The sequence below is a fragment of the Physeter macrocephalus genome, chromosome 15, assembly GCF_002837175.3.
Source record: "Physeter macrocephalus isolate SW-GA chromosome 15, ASM283717v5, whole genome shotgun sequence".
NCBI lineage: Eukaryota > Metazoa > Chordata > Mammalia > Artiodactyla > Physeteridae > Physeter > Physeter macrocephalus.
The window spans coordinates 47,444,343-47,459,409 of NC_041228.1; the positions used below are offsets into that span (position 1 = coordinate 47,444,343).

The 15,067-nt window shown below is 37.3% G+C and overlaps 1 long non-coding RNA gene across 5 annotated transcripts in view; it reads left to right on the top strand.

Annotated features, from left to right (window-relative positions):
* The window catches only part of LOC112065840 (uncharacterized), a 184,135-nt gene that overhangs the window by 4,570 nt on the left and 164,498 nt on the right, over positions 1 to 15,067 (top strand). The window contains exon 4 of one of the 5 annotated variants that reach the window (XR_008619533.1): positions 10,418 to 10,487. The exons of the other annotated variants lie outside the window; for them this stretch is intronic. This is a non-coding gene — a long non-coding RNA (uncharacterized lncRNA). The remainder of the gene's footprint in view (positions 1 to 10,417; positions 10,488 to 15,067) is intronic. 5 annotated transcript variants of the gene reach the window in all.

Below are 15,067 nucleotides of genomic sequence, written 5' to 3' on the forward strand. Positions count from 1 at the left end.
AATGTCCATCGACAGAGGAATGGATAAAGAAGATGTGGTATATATATACAATGGAATATTAGCCATAAAAAGGAATGAAATTGGGTCATTTGTAGAGATATGGATGGAGCTAGAGACTGTCATAAAGAGTGAAGTAAGTCAGAAAGAGAAAAACAAATATCATATATTAACGTTTATATGTGGAATCTAGAAAAATGGTATAGATGATCTTATTTGCAAAGCAGAAATAGAGACACAGACGTAGAAAAGAAACGTATGGACACCAAGGGAGGAAGTTGGGGGGTGGGATGAATTGGGAGATTGGGATTGACATATATACACTATTGATACTATGTATAAAATAGATAACTAATGAGAACCTACTGTATATAACTCAAGGAACTCTACTCAATGCTCTGTGGTGACCTAAATGGGAAGGAAATCCAAAAAAAGAGGGGACATATCTCATAGTCTTTTAAATTAGAAACAAGACAGAAAAGTTGAAAAATAAACCACTTAAAAAAGTACAAATGCAAGAATTAAAAACATCTCATATTCTATTTTTTTCTATTTTTTCATCTGAAAACATCTGGTAACCATTGGCAGAAAATGGGTGATGGGTATGTGGGACCGCTCTGTATTATTTTTAGAACTTCCTGTGAGTCTATTATTATCTCCAAATAAAAAGTTTTAAAAAGTTGTACCTGGGTGTATTAGTTTCCAGGGACTGCCATAGCAAAGAACCACAAGAATTATAAAAAGGTATGTAAATGAGAAGTAAGCCTTCCTGATTCTTCAGATCTCCAGTTCACCTCCCCTAAGACAACAAATAAATTTAACAAATATTATGTGCCATAATGCTAGGTGCTGGAAATACAGGGATAACAAAAGACACATGGTCTCTGTCCTTAAAATGCTTTTAGTGTTCTAAGGGAGATAGAACCTAAGCATACAATTACAGTAGAGTGTGATAAATGTTCTGATAGGGAAGTCCAGGGCACACTCAGAAATTAGGGGAAAGAAGCATGCATGGTAATTTAATGAAGAGAGGTAAGGCAAACTGCCCAAAGTCATAGAGTTTTTAAATTACAGAGACATGATTCCTGCACAAATCTATTTGAATTAAAGCTCATATTCTTTCCGGGAACTGCTTGCTGTATCACTAGGGTATTACGTTTTCGTTTTCACTCTATAGATGTCTCAGGAGAGGAATTTAGTAGCAAGAGGGAATTTCCCAGCTACAAAAAGACAGTGATGGACAAAAATTTATTGTTAATGGACATTTCATGGGAAATTCCATTTTCTTTTGCTATTTTACTTGGCAGGTTTCCAAGAGTGTGGAAAGATATGTTACCAGTAGCTCAGTCTGCATTTAAAAATTTTAGCTCCTGAATTAAGCAGGATATTTTGCTTTTTCAAATGTCTTCAGAACTCAAAATTATTTTCTCCAGCTGTCACTCTTAGCTTGTAAGCAAAATATACTAAGATATATTTTTTAGGCAATACACACACACAGAGACAGACACACTTTTTTTTTCTGCTTTAGGCAGTGGCTATATGAAAGAGATTATAAGTTCAGTACCCTTTTTAGCATCCTTTTTTGGGCAAGCATAGACAAAGTTGCTTCCTGTTAGGAACTGGGCCGCACAGCAGGAGGTGAGCGGTGGGCAAGCAAGCAGAGCTTCATCTGCTGCTCCCCATCGCTCCACATCACTTGCCATCCCCCCCACCCAGTCCGTGGAAAAATTGTCTTTCATAAAACCTGTCCCTGGTGCCAAAAAGGTTGGGGACCACTAGTCTAGGTCATAACAGCGCCGGCTGGTGCAATTTGGAATCAGAAACATGACTGAAGCAGGGATCCAACGTCAGTAGCTGAACAGGTTGCCAGAGAGAACTCTAAGGTTTATTGGGAACTAAGGAACACTCAGGAAGCTTCTTTGACTTAATTTTTATAATTGTAAAAAGGAATAGAAATGTCTGCCCTGCCAGGGAAACATTGTTGCACAACTCCTGCCAAGGACACTATTCACACTGGGGAGGTGCCATTCATGTGAAATACGTTATTGAATGGGCCCCCTAGAGTTGTGTGATGTGGAGGCCCTATAGCCTACATATCTCCCAGGATTGTTCTGAGAGACTCAAGTTATACAATGAATATAAAAGAACTTTATAAGTTATAAACCTGTCAATCTATGTAAATAATAATAATAATAGTTATTTTCCTGGCCAGCTCTGCCCTTCAAGCAAAACATTCTTACCTAGTTTAAGAAAGAGAAAAGCAGCCCTTATTAGCTGGGAGCTGGCCTGGCACTCCCAATGAATCTGTGGCATTCTCCTGTTCAATATAAACACTTTCATAGCACACCAACCTCAGACAGGACTATTTTGTCACTGTAGTGGAGCAAGAAAAAATAAGACCACTTCATTATCATGTTTGAACAGACAGAGGTAAAAACATTGTTCAAACCACAAAAATGAGCAAACATTTCTCTTTCCTGGCTAATAATGAGTGCCTGCTTCTTTACCAATTATAGCTTTATCTCAATTTCATTATTCTCACTGTCTAGATATAAATTATTAAGATACCTGATCAGAGAATCACTCCTGCTTCCAGACAGCATCCAATGCAGGGAAGATACCTGTTTCCTTGAATGCTCCTCAGAATCACCTACAAGAAGTCCAAATCCTATAATAAATTATTTCTAACATCCTCTTACTGAGATGTCCTGATTCCTCATGGTACCATAACTCCTGCTTGCAATGAGTCAGTAAACCCAGATTTATAGAATTGCAGATGTGTTCCTGGTAGTCTTTGGATAGAGGACATTGGCAGATTCATAGAGCAGTTATTACCCAGCCTGGAGCCCTCACTATCTGCATTTCAGTTAAAGAACTCTTAACTTCTCTAGGGACTTGTCTATGGTGTTGGTTCTTTTTCATAGCCCAGAACTCCTGAGGAAGAGATTCTGATTGGCCATAATATCACCCTTCAAGTCCTTTGTGGATTATGGGGATATGGACATGAGGTACTGAATTTCTAAAACAGCAACAACAACAACAATATCAACAACAGCAATAATAACTAACACTTATAGGTTAAGAATCCGCCTGCGAATGCAGGGGGCATGGGTTCAAGCCCTGGTCCGGGAAGATCCCATACGCTGCGGAGCAACTAAGCTCGTGCACTACAACTACTGAGCCTGCTTTCTAGAGCCTGCAAGCCACAACTACTGAGCGCGCATGCCACAACTACTGCAGCCCATGTGCCTAGAGCCTGTGCTTCACAGCAAAGGGAAGCCACCGCAATGAGAAGCCCACACACAGCAACAAAGAGTAGGCCCCGCTCGCTGCAACTAGAGAAACACTGCACACAGCAACGAAGACACAATGCAGCCAATAAATAAATAAATAAATGTATTAAAAAAATATCTAACACTTATATAATGCTTGCTACGTGTCAGGGACTCTTCTGAGGAATTTCCATAGAGTAACTCAATTAGATGCTATTATCACTCTAACTTTACAGATGTGAGGCACAGAGATGTTAATTACTTGTGTAAGGTCCCACAGCTATTAAGAGGCATAGCCAGCAATTGAACAAAGGGAATTATATTGCTGTATTCTGAATCAGTTCAACTGTTCTCATGAAGTAATAGAGTACTGAGAGATGGAGTGTGAATGATTTGGCACCACTCAACACACTTTTATATGACGAGTTATTTTATATGTGAGCAAGGATATCTTTTAAAGAAGTTCAGTCTAGCAATCTTAAAGTGTTGATGTGTCTCTTTAATAATAGTGTCTTTTAGGAATAATTTAAACTTTATGGAACTAATTCCATTGGCTATAATTTGCTTTTTCTTTTACATATTAACATTTTAATTTGGCATTTATTGACGGTATGATGTGAATGGCTCTTTGGTATGTAGTATGGGACACAAGCTCTACACTGCTATCTATAGAATAAATAAGCTCTACACTGCTATCTACAAAAGTGATGACTAAAGTCTTTATATACATCATTTTTATCGTTTAGAAATCTTCCTTATTATAATAACAACTTGGAATTGGAATATAGTTGGCATTAACTGATCTGATTCTAGCAGAAAAATATGGAGCTTTGGCACCCAATGGAGTTAAAAGTCTCCTTCTTCATTAATCTATGTGCATGACCTCTTCAGTACTTTGTAATCTCAGTTGAGTCTCACTTCCTTCATCTATTAAATAGTGAAAATGATACTTTTCTTAAGGGTGTTAGGAGAATTAAATAGGACAATGTGCATAAGATTATACCCAATAAGTATTAGTTTTCTTTCTCAAAGTAAAATATTTGGGCCTTGCCAATTTTAGTCTAAGTGAGAATTATCAACTTTATGATTGTCAAGACTGGCTTATGAATTAGTGAAAAATGACTTAAAAACTGTGTAGCCATGCTCTTGTTTCAAATGTGATCTCTATGAAGACATGGGCCATATCTGTTTTGTTCAACAGTGCCTAGGACAATGAAAGTGATAATAAGACACCTACTATCACCTTAGGCTGTGGAAGGATGTTATGGCCAGTAGAAGACTGCAATTCTTGGGTGAAAAGCATGCAGAATTATCTGGTGTGTTCATTTCAAGTTTTTGTTTTTTCAAAGTTACAAGTTCATGTTTAAAAATTTAAGGCTTGGCCTTAATCACACATATAAAAACACGTTGACAGGATCATGTCTGGTTTTAACCCCAGTCTCTATTTTAGTACCTGCATTGCTTATCCTTACTGAAACTTACTTTCCTCATCCGTAAGGGAAGTACTTTATGAACTGTGACATATTAATTAATTTTAGTTTTGAATCATGGCTCTTCTTTAAGGTTTTCTTTGTTCTAGTTTAGTGTCATTTGAGGGTGAACACTGGACAAGGCACATATAGAAAAACACAGGGTATTTCCTGCTTTCCAGGAGTTTTAAGAAAGGAGAGAACAGTTTTTAGAGGCTTAGCACTTATTCCACCCTTGGATGTTTCCCTACTAACATGGTTTCTAAAATTACTCATCTGTGTGGAGCTCAATAAATATTTCTCCACTGACTAACATAAGACAGGCAGATCAAATAATTAGATGTAACGCTTTCATTCATACAATATAGCATGTTATCTTACACATGAAAATTGTCAAAATGTTCAAAGAGTAACCAAACTGGCTTTTAGGATCTAGCTGTGTCAGTCAGTTTTGGTTTATTATCTCTCTCCTCTGCCTGCTGTAACTTGTATTTATTTATGTAATCTTCATATGTAACTGCTAAACTGCAAGAGCTAGACACTATGGCTTTGAACGTAATGAAGTCCCAGTATGATTAAGGAATTGTTTTCTAATGCAACTCTCCCTAAACCTCAAAACATTTGAATAATTCTATAGTCCTCCATTTGTCTCAGTTACTGCTCAGAGCACTAATGCAGCAGGTTGTGTGCCTAGGCATTATGGGGTACTTGCTTTCACTGTTGAGCTTTCTAACACTACAAATAAAACATAGATTATTCAGAAAGTAAAAAGGTTCAACATCTTCCCACAAAAAGGATGATGAAGATATTTCATTAATTAGCTCTTAAACACAAAACAACCGATAACAGGATACCTATTGATTTATGAGATAAAAAATTTCCTTTGAAAAGATAAATATTGATGCCATATACTGGTGATGAAGTGGAGCCTAGGGTGTGGGGATGAGGCCAGCTAGCAGGCATTGTCTGAGTCAGAACCTTGAGCTGGGTCAGGAGGTATAGACCTTAAAACTCTATTGTTGATCACTGATCCTGGGAGTGAATGACAGCATCCTGTGAGATTTCTGAGTCAGTTCTGAAGTAGGTTCTCATTCAAGTTGGGCAAACATGTAAGAGCAATATATAATTGCTTGGGCACCAGCCCAACCTGGAGTTGATGCTTAGGATGAGGTAGGTAAACAGAGACTAAAGGATCAATTTTTTAAACCAATGAGAAAATTGCTAAAGTTGCTTTACTCAGGGCAGGCGTTGTGGGATGCAGAGTACAACTGAGGAGTGGTTTATCCTTAATTCTTAAGTGTGCTAAAAGTAGATGTGCAGTTTTATTATATGGTATTTTGGGTCAGTAATGATAGTCTTACATACATGTCTGCTTCTATATGTTACTTATACATTATATATATTACATATATGTATCTATATATTACATTAGCTCATACATGTACATTGTATAAAATTTAGAAGAATCAAAAGGGGTATAGTGAAAAGTTAGTCTCTACCCCTTTCTATGCCTCCCAGCCACCAATTTCCCTCCTGGAAGGTGAATTACAATTGCCAGTCTCACTTCCTCCTTTCATGCTCTTTGTTCTAGCCGTTTAATCTCCCCAAGCCCAAGGGCTCCTGCTCAGAAATTTTCCAGCTTCTGCATTTTCCTGTCTGGTTAAATTTAACTTTATTTACCTATCTTTCAAAGCCTCAATGCTTTATTTATTCTTCTTTAATTTCTTTTTTCCAGTTCTCCTAACAAGCTCCCTATGTCTCATTCCTACATGTACTTGTTCTCACTTCTCATTCATGATCTTCTCTCTTCTCTAGTCTATCTGAAATTTCTGCTTCTTTGAGACTGAAGTCAGACCCTATTTCTTCTGACTGCTCCACCCACCCCCATTGATTTCCTTCTCTGAACTCCTAGGCATCTACAAAGTGGGTTATACTTCAGTATTCCAAAATGATGCCAAAATATGTTAAATAAAATATTAAGTTGCATTATTTGGCTGGAACTATATAAATCCAAAGAGGCAAAGAGCTTAGCTCAAAGCTATCAGCTGTTACAATTATCTTTGATTAATGAAAAAAATTAACATACAGAATTTTTCAAAATATGGTTCTTGGGGGGAAAGAGAAAAAGGAGTACTTGCTGGGGAGAAGTTGCAAACCACTAAATGTACACACATCTAATACTTAACTATGTAGTCAAGTGGTTGAGAGCATGATCTTTGAAGTCAGGCACACCTAGGTTTGACACTGTCTGATCTTTTGGAGCCTTGGTTTCTCAACAAGGAAATGAGTTAGCAAGTAAAGCACTCAGCACAATGCCTACTGTATAGTAAATGTTCAATAAATGTTATGTGTTGTTGTTGTTAAATCTTATTTGCTATTTTGTAAGGTTTGTCTCCTGTGTTGGGCAGAATAGTTGACCCTCTTCCCCCTCCAAATGTCCACATCCTAATCACCAGAGCCTCTGAATGTTACCTTACATGGCAAAAGGGACTTTGCAGATGTGATTAAATCAAAGATATTAAAATAGGGAACTTATTCTGGATTATCAGGTAGACCCAGTATAATCACAAGGATCCTTTATAGATGGAAGGCGAAGGCAGAAGATTCAGGGAAGAAGAATCAGTGTCAGAGTTAGAGTGATTTGATGTGAGAAGGAGTCAACGTGCTGTTGCAGGCTTTGAAGATGGAAGAAGAGCCAAGGAATACTGGCATATAAAAAGAAGCTGGAAAACATAAAGAAAGGGATTGTCTCCCAGAGCCACCAGAAAGGCTTTTAGCCTAGTAAGATCTGGTTCAGATTTGTGACCCCTAGAATTCTAAGATAATAAGTTTGTGTTGTTTTAAGCCACTAAGCTAGTGGTAATTAATAAAGCATCAATAGGAAATGAGTGTGCCTCCCCAGCTGAAGACCGATTTCGTAAAGCTCATAGTGTCCAGAGTAGTGTGGGATGGGAACATAAATGAATAAATTGGGTTTACTGAGGGTTCCAGCAGAGAGGCATAGCAACTTGTAAATTGCCCTTTATAGTGAAGAAGAGGAAATCAGAGTTAGCTACAAGCGAGGTCTCTTTCTAAATGTGGATTTCCATTACAATATAAATTTAAAATACTGGGGAAATTCCCTATCTCACTGCCAGGGAAAGATCCCAACAGGCCATAAATTCATCTATACTCCAGTCAGGTTTTCCCCCTAAGTGTCCTTGCCTCTCTTACTTACTGCTAATTTACAAGATCAGTAATAATCACTATCATGCACTGGGTGCACAGTCTGTGTCAGGCATTGTGCTAAATGTTTTATACACGTTATCATATTTAATCCTCACAAAATTCCCATGGTGGTAAAAAGAAATGTAGTACCTTGTTTTTCAAAGTTCAGGTCATGAGTCTCAGTGGAAATTGAAATCAGTTTGGTGAGGATTGACAAGTAATTTTAAACAATAAAGTACAGTAGAAAAATACCAGTGTACTGCACGAAACGAATTAGTATATTTTCATAAAATTTGGTTTCAATTATACATATAATAAAGACTCTTAAGTTATAGGTGAGTCTTAATAAAATATATATGTATTGGGTTGTGTTGTAGAACATATTTCTTACTATGGGTCATAGTAAAAATATTTCTTATAGTGGGTTACATTTAAAAATTTTTAAAGCCACCAGTAAAGTGGTTAAGAGTACAGGCTCTAGCAAAAAGGTTACCTTGGTTTAATCCTAGTTCTTTGTCTTACCAGGTCTGTGATCTTGAGCGGGTTACTTGTTCTCTCACTCAGTTACCTTGTCTCCTTGGGTCTCACCTCACAGGGTCTTTTGGAGGATTAAATAGGTGAATCTAAGTAAAGCAGTTTGAACAGTGCTTTAGTAGCAAACACTCAGATACTGTTACTTTCCCAATGTTACCTGGTTAGCAAGTGGCAGAACTGGGCAGATTCCTGTTCTGTCTGATAAAGTTTAGTCTTGAGTTTGAAATCAAAGGTAATTTCAAGCTAACTTAGGTGTCCCCTCAAAACAAAGAACAAAATAAGTCTCCCTTTACAGTAAGTTACCAGCAAATTAAAAATATGGGAACCCTCATCTTCTCAGGATGTTGGCCTATGTTGGCAGTCTGTCTCTGAGAGAGTACAGGTTTTCTGTCTTGTTCTGCTCTGAGTTACAGGAGAAGAATATGTGGAAGGCACTAGGTTGTTTGACATATAGAACAAACTGGTGACTCACATAAAACTTTACCATAGGATCACCATATCAATTATTACATCTACAAGGAATCAGGTAAAGGAGGAAATCCTGCAAGAATCTGGAGGGAGGCCTTCAGTCTAAAAGTCTGTGAGATGACTGGTTTTGTTATTGGTTGTATTTGTCTTTTGTTTTTTTTCTGCTCTGTTTCCTCCCTCTGCTCCAGCAGGCAGCTGAGGCATTTTATCAATTTCTTAAAAAATTTTCTGACGCTACTTGGTGTTACATGCTTTGAGTGTTGGTTGAAATATATAGCCAGGCTATACTGCTTTCATAGGCTCTGAAAATTTAAGACTTTAAGAAGCTAATGAGTCTCTTAAGTTATGCGTAAGCCTTAGTTGCTGAAAATTATTCTGGGCCTTTAAACTGCTGATTTTTATATTCAGCCAACAGCCAATTTAAAAATGAATTCCATACTACCTCCAATTTGCTTGATTGTAGAGTAATTTTATATCTAGTTAAGGTTTTGTTGGAATATGTATTTCTAGATTTTACAATTTGGGAAGTGTGTGAATCCAACCTCTCTACCAGGATCTGGCAGGGAGTTAGCAGTGTTTTGAACCATCAGGGAAAGGAAGTAGATATATTCAGCACCCTGCCCCATCTCAACACATTCATTTTCTCATCTTAGTAGTGGTAATCTTTCATTTGTTATTTTGGTTTGAATGTTGTTTGTAGCATATGGCCCTAATGCCTTAGAGCTCTAAGTAGAAGGGAAAGTAGTGCTAATAATTCCCTGACGGAGACGTACCCCTTCTTCCCCCACTTCTTTGCTCTTGAAGGTTATGATTTCTCTTTTATAATTTATTTATACTTTTTAAAAGAGCAGTTTGAGGTTCACAGCAAAATTGTGGGGAAGGTACAGGAATTTCCCTTATATTCACTGCCCCTGCACATGCATAGCCTCCCCTATCATCAGCATCACCCGACCAGAGTGGTTCTTTTGTTACAACTGTTTAACCTACATTGACACGTCATAATCACTCAGAGTCCATAGTTTACATTACAGTTAATTCTTGGTATTGCGCATCCTGTGGGTCTGGACAAATATATAATGGAATATATCTATCATTATTGTATCATATAGTATAGTTTCACTGCACTAAAAACCCTCTGTACTCCACCTAGTCATCCCTCCCACTTCCCCAACCCTCAGCAACCACTGATCTTTTACTGTCTCTATAGTTTTGCTTTCTCCAGAATGTCATGTAGTTGGAATCATACAGTATGTAGTGTTTTTGGATTGAATTCTTTCACTTGGTAATATACATTGAAGTTTCCTTCATGTCTTTTAATGGCTTGATAGCTCATTTCTTTTTAGTAGGGAATAATATTCCATTGTCTGGATGTACCACAGTTTATTTATCCATTTATCTACTGAAGAACATCTTGGTTGCTTCCAAGTTTCAGAAATTATGAATAAAACTGCTGTAAACATCCATCTGCAGGTTTTTGTGTGGACCTAAGTTTTCAGCTCCTTTGGGTAAATATCAAGAAAAGAAATGGCTGGATCGTATGGTAAGAATATGTTTAGTTTTGTAAGAAGCAGTCAAACTCTCTTCCTAAGTGGCTGTACCACTCTCTATTTTTAAGTCTATGAACAATCTTTGAGGTCAACAGTGGCATAAATCAATAAGCATGTGCATGTGTGGTCACTTGGTGGGTATACTTTTGTAAGGCACTCTGTGGAGGTGGTTATTAATCTCTAGGCATGAGATTCCAGCAACTGAACCCAAGCTTCTGCAATCCCATCTAAGACATATTTGTGAAAGGTCTAAAGGGGCTGAACTGTGCATCTCACTGGTCTCCAGTGTGCAGGTACCTGGGAATTGCAGTAAGGATTGAGGAAGTGGCCTCACAAGGGTGCATGGTGGATGGTTATTGGCTTTGTGAGAACAAAGAAAAACCAGAAATATGTTGGTCTTTTAGGGGGAGCTTAGTGTTCCTTTCTGACAAGCACTGTACCTTCTCACACCTGCCTTCTCATGGCAGGGACATTTTATTGGCCCACAGATGCTCTGAGAGGAAAGGAGTTAAAAGTCAGAGCCCATGCTGGTTGGGCTTTGGGGACACTCTTTCTGTTAAGAGCCTGGAGAGGTAAGTGAGAAGGCTGCAGTGTTATCATTTTTTACTGTCCCCCATTTGCATGGTGCATTTAGAAATGAATATATTTGCTTATTGGACAGATACTCTTTACCCATGTGTGTTAGAGAGTAATAGAAGCACATAATCTAGTTAACATTGCTTTTAAAAAGCAATATAGCTCTCTAATAAGATAAGTCCACTTAAAATGAAAAGTTTTAATGATAAAAATGTTGGGATTCGAGGATACCCCAAAATAATATCTTTCTTATTCTTTTGAACTTGGAGCCAAATGAGAGATGAATTCAGTAGTCAGCAGACAGTGCTGAACAGCACTGGACTAAGCACACACACACACAGCCTCCGTGCAGCCTCAGTGGACTTGTTAACTTTGTCTCTGAATCACATCAACCAGCTCAGTTCCCAGCACAGCTGGACAACTGCCAGCCACTCTGGAGGGGGCAGGCCCCTCACCACATGGTAGAGAATGGAGGGAATTTATTAACTTATTCAAAAAGTATTTATTTATTGAGCATTCTATGAATGCTAGCATCTTTCTACATGCTTGAGACAGAGCAGTGAAGAAAAGAGAAAAAGTCTTTGCTCTCCTGCATGGTTTTATTTACTCGTTTATGGAGGTCAGGGATGGGGAGGTAAAAGGGGGCAATAGAGAGAATAAAGAAATGCATGCCTCTGACTGACATACTGGCTCTGAAAAGACTGAGAAAGTTCCTGTGAAATGTCTTGGTTTCTTGTCCTAATTCAGTTATCAGATAATTCCTGAGCCTATAAGGGAGGGAGAAGTGGCAAGAAATACTAGTATGGTCCTTTAAGTAAACACGAGGCAAGGGAATGGAGGTTCTCTTCCAATAAAAAATAATGTTTGTACATAAAAATTCAACAGATGTGGGTAAATGGAGTAAGTGAACGTTTTCTGTGTTCTGCCTATGTTTTCCTCTAAGAGTTTTATAGTGTCCAGTCTTACACTTAGGTCTCTAATCCATTTTGAGTTTATTTTTGTGTATGGTGTTAGGGAGTGTTCTAATCTCATTCTTTTACATGTAGCTGTCCAGTTCTCCCAGCACAACTTATTGAAGAGACTGTCTTTTCTCCATTGTATATCCTTGCCTCCTTTGTCATAGATTAGTTGACCATAGGTGTGTGGGTTTATCTCTGGGCTTTCTATCCTGTTACATTGATCTATATTTCTGTTTTTGTGCCAGTACCATATTGTCTTGAAAACTGTAACTTTGTACTATAGTCTGAAGTCCAGGAGCCTGATTCCTCCAGCTCCATTTTTTTCCCTCAAGACCGCTTTGGCTATTCGAGGTCTTTTATGTCTCCATACAAATTTTAAGATTTTTTGTTCTAGTTCTGTAAAGAATGCCTTTGGTAATTTGATAGGGATTGCATTGAATCTGTAGATTGCTTTGGGCAGTATAGTCATTTTCACAATATTGATTCTTCCAATCCAAGAAGATGGTATATCTCTCCATCTGTTTGTTTCTTCTTTAATTTCTCTCATCAGTGTCTTATAGTTTTCTGCTTACAGGTCTTTTGTCTCCCTAGGTAGTTTTATTCCTAGGTGTTTTATTCTTTTCTTGCAATGGTAAATGGGAGTGTTTCCTTAATTTCTCTTTCAGATTTTTCATCATTAGAGTATAGGAATGCAAGAGATTTCTGTGCATTAATTTTGTATCCTGCTACTCTACTGAATTCATTGATTCACTGTAGTAGTTTTCTGGTGGCATCTTTAGAATTCTCTATGTATAGTATCATGTCATGTGCAAACAGTGAGAGTTTTACTTCTTCTTTTCCAATTTGTATTCCTTTTATTTATTTTTCTTCTCTGATTGCTGTGGATAAGACTTCCAAAACTATGTGGAATAATACTGGTGAGAGTGGACATCCTTGTCTTGATCCTGATCTTAGAGGAAATGGTTTCAGTTTTTCACCATTGAGAATGATGTTTGCTGTGGGTTTGTTGTATATGGCCTTTATTATGTTGAGGTAGGTTCCCTCTATGCCCACTTTCTGGAGAGTTTTTATCATAACTGGGTGTTGAATTTTGTCAAAACCTTTTTCTGCCTCTATTGAAATGATCATATGGTTTTTATTCTTCAATTTGTTAATATGGTTTATCATATTGATTGATTTACGTATATTGAAGAATCCTTGCATCCATGGGATAAATCCCACTTGATCATGGTTGGATAAGACTTCCAAAACTATGTGGAATAATACTGGTGAGAGTGGACATCCTTGTCTTGATCCTGATCTTAGAGGAAATGGTTTCAGTTTTTCACCATTGAGAATGATGTTTGCTGTGGGTTTGTTGTATATGGCCTTTATTATGTTGAGGTAGGTTCCCTCTATGCCCACTTTCTGGAGAGTTTTTATCATAACTGGGTGTTGAATTTTGTCAAAACCTTTTTCTGCCTCTATTGAAATGATCATATGGTTTTTATTCTTCAATTTGTTAATATGGTTTATCATATTGATTGATTTACGTATATTGAAGAATCCTTGCATCCATGGGATAAATCCCACTTGATCATGGTGTATGATCCTTTTAATGTGTTGTTGGATTCTGTTTGCTAGTATTTTGTTGAGGTTTTTGCATCTATATTCATCAGTGATACTGGTCTGTAATTTTCTTTTTTTGTAGTATCTTTGTTTGGTTTTGGTATCAGGGTGATGGTAGCCTCATAGAATGAGTTTGGGAGTGTTCCTTCCTGCACAATATTTTGGAAGAGTTCTAGAAGGATGGGTGTCAGGTCTTCTCTAAATGTTTGATAGAATTCACCTGTGAAGCCATCTGGTCTTGGACTTTTGTTTGTTGGAAGATATTTAATCAGAGTTTCAATTCATTGCTTATGATTGGTGTGTTCATATTTTCTATTTCTTCCTGGTTCAGTCTTGGAAGTTTATACTTTCTAAGAATTTGTCCATTTCTTCTAGGCTGTCCATTTTATTGGCATAGAGTTGCTTGTAGTAGTCTCTTAGGATGCTTTGTATTTCTGTGGTGTCTGTTGTAACTTCTTTTTCATTTCTAATTTTATTGATTTGAGTCCTCTCCCTCTTTTTCTTGACGACTCTGGCTAATGGTTTATCAATTTTGTTTATCTTCTCAATGAACCAGCTTTTAGTTTTATTGATCTTTGCTTTTGTTTTCTTTGTTTCTATTTCATTTAATTCTGCTTTGATCTTTATGATTTCTTTCCTTCTGCTAACTTTGGGTTTTGTTTGTTCTTCTTTCTCTAGTTCTTTTAGGTGTAAAGTTAGATTGTTTGTTTGAGATGTTTGTTGTTTCTTGATGTAGGATTGTATTGCTATAAACATCCCTCTTAGAACTGATTTTGCTGCATCCTGTAGGTTTTGGATCGTCATGTTTTCATTGTCGTTTGTCTCTAGGTATTTTTTTAATTTCCTCTTTGATTTCTTCAGTGATCTCTTGGTTATTTAGTAACGTATTGTTTAGCCTCCATGTGTTTGTGTTTTTTACGTTTTTTTCCCTGTTATTGATTTCTCATCTCATAGTGTGGTGGTCAGAAAAGACGCTTGATATGATTTCAATTTTTGTAAATTATCTGAGGCTTGATTTGCAACCCAAGATGTGCTGTATCCTGGAGAATGTTCCGTGTGCACTTGAGAAGAAAGTGTAATCTGCTGTTTTTGGATGGAATGTCTTATAAATATCAATGAAATCTATCTGGACCAATCTGTCATTTAAGCTTGTGTTTCCTTATTAATTTTCTGTTTGAACGATCTGTCCATTGGTTTTAGTGAGGTGTTAAAGTCCCCCACTATTATTGTGTTACTGTCAGTTTCCTCTTTCATAGCTGTCAGCAGTTGCCTTATGTATTCAAGTGCTCCTATGTTGGGTGCATATATATGTATAATTGTTATATCTTCTTCTTGGATTTATCCCTTGATCATTATGTAGTGTCCTTTCTTGTCTCTTGTAACATTATTTTAAAGTCTTATTTATCTGATATGAGTATTGCTACTCCAGC